Raw genomic sequence first — 6,000 nt, 5'->3', positions numbered from 1 at the left:
CACCAGCTCCGTCGCCTCCTCTGCACTCTCTCTAGTACTTCAATGTCCTTCTTATGATGAGGGGCCCAAGCAGGGGAGGCGGGGAGGGCGGACCCACCAGTGTTGCCCCCACGGGCGTCGCTCGCTCGGCAGGACCGGCTGCGGCCGTTCCCGGTCCTCACCGGTGCGGGAAGAAGGACGGAAAGTCCGCCCGGACGGAGCTGCGGCCGGAGGGCAGCGGGGCTGGGTTGCGGGGTGTCGTTCACCCCAGCCTCGCACGTCTCTTGTTTCCTGAGGGAGATAAATAAGCCACGGGGGCGGAGGGCTGCCCACACACTCTTTTTCCTTCCGTGCAGGGAACCCAAGATCTAAAGATTGCCTTCTGTCCCCCGAGAGAACTCGGGACCCGCTCCGTGCCTGATAGCTGCCAGATCGGTGTTCTCCAACTTGCGGTATTTGCATGGCCCACACTGGGAAAAAAATTTCCTGATGAAATTTAACAAGGGAAAGGTGTAGAGTCCTGCATCTGGGCAGGAACAACCCCAGGTTCCAGCACAAGTTAGGGAATGACCTGTTAAAGAGCAGTGTAGGGGAAAGGGACCTGGGGGTCCTGGTGGACAACAGGATGACCATGAGCCAGCACTGTGCCCTTGTGGCCAGGAAGGCCAATGGCATCCTGGAGTGTATTGCAAGGAGGGTGGTTAGTAGATCGACAGAGGTTCTCCTTCCCCTCTGCTCCGCCCTGGTGAGACCCTATCTGGAATATTGTGTCCAGTTCTGGGCCCCTCAGTTCAAGAAGGACACGGAACTGCTGGAGAGGGTCCAGCGTAGGGCAACAAAGATGATTAAGGGAGTGGAGCATCTCCCTTATGAGGAAAGGCTGAGGGAGCTGAGTCTCTTTAGTTTGGAGAAGAGGAGACTGAGGGGTGACCTTATTAATGCTTACAAATATATAAAGGGTGAGTGCCATGAGGATGGAGCCAGTCTCTTCTCGGTGGCAAACAATGATAGGACAAGGGGTAATGGGATCAAGCTGGAACACAAGAGGTTCCACTTAAATTTGAGAAAAAACTTCTTCTCAGTGAGGGTGACAAAGCACTGGAACAGGCTGCCCAGGGGGGTTGTGGAGTCTCCTTCTCTGGAGACATTAAAAACCTGCCTGGACATGTTCCTGTGTGACCTCACCTGGGCATTCCTGCTCCAGCAGGGAGATTGGACTAGCTCATCTTCTGAGGTCCCTTCCAATCCCAAACATACTGTGATACTGTGATCTTGGGTTTACATGTTTCCAGCTAAAACTTTGCTGGTGAGGTTGACTGTGCAATGAAAATTTATAACGGTTGACAGTACCCCATGGTCCAAAATTTGCGAACTACTATCTTGAATAAAGCCAATCCTTGGCTGTTTAATTCTTCCTTGTATAAATTATTATCTACTAACCAACCTGGTGCAGACAAGTCCCCACGGTTGCTGCCAGTCCTGAATATTCAAATCCACTCCTGGAAGTTCTTTCACAATGGTATAATGATGTGCAAAATTCATTTCATTCAAATTCAGGTAGAGACTAGGATTTGTATAGGACTCAAACGGGACTTAATTAAATCTAGGTTTCCCTCATGAGAAGTATATAACCAGCCTTTTATACTTTTTCCTCATTTTAAAGGTAGGAGATTAAAACTAAATTAGGGAAATATACAAAGGGTGCCTGAGACCTGGTACAGGCTTATATTCACTCTCAGATTATCGTTTGTTTTCTCTTTCAAAACCTTGTACCATGTCAGAAAAAAAAAAAATCTGAGAAATTTAGGAGATAATCCAAAAATCACTTTCCCCTTTGTTCTGTGTCCTTATCACTTCTTTGTCTTGTCTTTGTGTGCATTCTAGTATGTTCAAGTTCAGCCTATATATTTTTAATGAGGAAAAAAAAAAAAAAAGAGGAGTGGTGAAGTGTTTGCCTTACATCAGCTTCTTCATCAACATAATCTTAGTGGAGACAAGATGTAGTTCTTATTTTAATAAAACTGGGCCAGGTAAGACCAACATCCCTTTGCTGCAAAGGAAGCTCATGGCATCCTGGGCTGCATTAGGAAGAGCGTTGCCAGCAGCACAGGGTGATCCTTCGCCTCTACTCAGCACTGGTGAGGCCACACCTGGAGCACTGGGTCCACTTTTGGGCTTCCCAGTAGAGGAGAGGCATGAACATCCTGGAGAGAGTCCAACAAAGGGCCACAAATATGATGAAGGATCATCTCTCTTAGGAAGAAAGGCTGAGATAGCTGGGACCATTCAGCTTGGAGAAGTCTCAGGGGAGATCTCATCAAGGTATATAAATTCCTGAAGGGATTGTGCAATGAGGATGGAGCCAGGTTCTTGTCAGTGGTGCCAAGTGACAGGACCAGAGGCAATGAGCACAAACTGAAACACAGGAGTTTGCTTCTGAACCCTAGGAAACACTTTACCATGAAGATTGCCCACGGAGGTTGTGGATTCTCCATCCTTGGAGATATTCAAAAGCCATTTGGAAATGGTCCTGAGTAATGGGCTCTAGATTGAGGAGGAGGTTGGAGCAGATGATCTCCAAATGTCCCTTCCAACCTCAGCCATGCTGTGAATCTGTGATTCATACAATGAGGGGAACTAATAGTATTGGCATCCTGTGGAATTAAAAACTACCTTTATCTCTCTAATGATGTTGCATTGAAATAGATATTTCAAAATAAATACCCTTTTACAATGAACAAAAAATATCCTTCAGTACTCAAGAAAGGTATGCAGCAGCAGTTATTAGGAGAAGAAATACCACATTCCTAGATATTTTATAGGCTTTTAAATCACAATTGAGATAATTATCTTTACCAAGTCTGAAGAATGGAGATTGGTAAAGGTGAGAGATGCTGCCATTTTCCAAGCTAAATCCAGGGCTTCAGACTCCCAAGCTGTTGCACATATTTTTCATATTTCGATCTATCACTACTTATGTAGGAATACAGTTTCTGCCGCCTTCTAGGCTTTTCCAAGGAAAAAAAGAAACCACCCTTGATGCAATAAAAGGAGCTCTTTTGAGTCACAAATGTATGATAAGTTCCACTGTTACTGTGTTTGATCTTGTGGAGTAGTCATTGATCTTGGCAACTATTGTGAGACAAAGAACACATTGTCTAATCTTTTGATTGCTATCATAAGAGTACTGTGGTCATCCTTAGTTGTAGATTTCTTAAGCAAAGTAAGAAAAAATCATTTAGATAGCTGCCAGCTATCATACATTTGAAAAAAGACAAAAACAAAAACCAACACCTTAGATAGTATTGGTAAAAACTAGATTTACCCAAAAGTTGAGTGTCTTTGTAGTTAGGTCCATAATTTATTCATAAATGGGAATAAAGCTTCAAGAGTATATTAATATATTCATTAATCTCATACAAAGCATTGCCTGTGCCTTTTTTTTCTTAGAACATCATGAAGATTATTCTTACAGTTAAACACTTTAGAAGTTAGGATTTAAGAGTTGCTGAAAAGAAGCAGGACTAAGTACATAATGTTTTACTCATGTATAGCTATATTAAGAAACATTTTAAAGTTTTACAATTATGGAATTATAGGCATATAAAAAATGGGAAAAAAAACCCCATGGAGACCATCAACCGCTAGTTAGTGTGACACCAACTAAGCATTTCCATTGAACATCTCTTTACACCCCTTTATAAACTTTCGCCCTCATTTAAGGCTAGTTATGACACTAATAGAACTAGAAAAATCCTGAAGATGTACTATATGCCACTGTGTTGTGAATTTTTCACATATTTATCCTAGAATCCCGAGAATGTAAAATGATACAACAGAGAATACTGCAAAAAGTCACCATACTCTAAAATATCTAATATTTCACTCTTCTATAGGCTTCTTCTGTTTCTCAAAACTGCAAATTTTTTTTTGTTTGCTATTGGCAGTAAAACATATACTAGATCAATGCGTAAAGGAAGGGCAGCTGGTCTGCAATGGTGTGTGTTGCAGAATAGGAACATTTGAAAATGTGGGACCAATTGTGCCATTTCTTCCAGCCTATATATACACTGCACCAGGGTACACAGAAGCTGTAAGAAGCCAAACTCTTAGCAGTGAATGCTGAACTGCAATACTCAATTCAGGGTCCACTTCTCTAATATTCCTTTATGTAATGTAAGTGAGAAATTCGTACATGAGCAACAAAAAATTACAAAGCAAACACAGCATTATGTATCTTCTCCACTGATGGAGAAGACGAAAGAACAAATATTGGAGAGGTGTTAAGCCACATCTGAAAAGGCACCAGACCAGCATCCAGAACAGTGTTTCTACATCTAAACTGGCAACTAGGAACTTAACCCAATGCTTTCATTTAGAGTGAGGTGCCTAAAATCATCCACAACTCAAAACCTCAACGCCTGAGTTTACACTGAACAACCTCCCGTTGCCCATGCATGGCATCTCAAGAAATGGAACACAGTTGCCCGGTCTGATTTGTGTAAGTGGCTGAAACTTCCTTGAACCAAAATGTTGGCAACATAAACCAGCTTTTATTCCCTTAATTTTCCCTTCTTTTTCATACTTCATCACTACTAAATTGCTTGTTGTCCAAGTTTTGTCTTTAATTACATATGGGCAAAGTGTAACTGCCTACAGCTTAGCACAAATTTTGGCAAGACAGTCCAACTCACTCTCTAATGCTAATAGAAATATATAAAGTTGACCCTCTATCCCAAGTGCTCGTTATGTGCATTACAAATGTTCAGCAGATTCAAGGTGAAAATTCACTTGTTTAGCGGTGTGCCATTTTCATTAAGCACATTTTCAGAACAAAACCTGATCCTGAGGCTGCCTTTTAAAGACATTTTATATTTTCAGCCTTTATGTAAAATTTTAATAATACAGCATTGTCATATGTGGGAAAATAGAATGTGTCCCAGATTCGCTTCATGACTGCTTTCTACAAATCCAGCAGTGCAAAATTAATTATATTTAGCATAATAAGTTGCTTATTCCACAACTTTGAGGAACTCCTAGTGTGATGAAAGAAGGTTTAAGTTCTTTCTATATCACATATAATAACTCACAGTGTAATATGTAGGGTGGAGAAAACAAAGTGTACTGCAGGATATGCTATTCCTGCCTCAGCCCCAGTTGTTGCAATTACATTTCAGGGCAATGTATGAGTAACAACCCAAAGCAGCTGGTGTCACTGGATACATCTTGTTTACATGTGCCTGGTGCACTCAAAATCAAGGATAGAAAAGAGATTTTTTTTTAAAGAATTTTTTATTGGATCTTATAACCTATTCTATGAAATACATTTGTCAAATTTATAACGATGTGCTGTAATTATTCAAATTACATTAATAACTGAAAAAGACTAGTCAAATGCAATCAAAACAAGCCACTTCAGATCATTACCCTAGCAATGGAGAAAGGCTTCATATGAAAACTGGGGGGAGAGGATTTTCCAGCTATAAATCTCAGGGTTTTTATTATGATCTCAAAAATGCTCTGTGGAACCTTGCTTAATAAGGGGGGTGGACGAGAGGACCCCCAGAGGTCGCTTCCAAACACAATAATTCTGTGATTCCATATAAAATGCTAAGGTATTTGAGACAGATTTGGTGAGGCATAGTTTTAATCCCTCATAGGACTGAAAATGTGGGTTAGAGCTCCTCAGGACAGAAAGACACGCTAGATAAAGGGGTTTTGCATCTGGCCTGGCTACTTTATCACTGTGTTACTTAACAGAAGCAGATTGGTGTATGTGGATGTCTATATGCTGTTCTTTTCTTTCAAGTGCTTAAAAATAAAATTTTTCTTATACAACAAACAGCATGTTAAATTTACCATAGACCTATTTTTTTTTTTCCCCCTGGTGTGAAAAGCCACAAAGTTGGTTCTTTATGACTCATTCCCACCACACAGATTTTTCATTTTGGCTGAGAAGGCAAAGATTCAACTATTCAAGCAACTCTCTTTAGAACAGATTACAACTATGACAATGCTGGA

Source organism: Nesoenas mayeri (assembly GCF_963082525.1).
Source record: "Nesoenas mayeri genome assembly, chromosome: 2".
NCBI classification, from domain to species: Eukaryota; Metazoa; Chordata; class Aves; order Columbiformes; family Columbidae; genus Nesoenas; species Nesoenas mayeri.
This window is presented reverse-complemented; position numbering follows the sequence as displayed.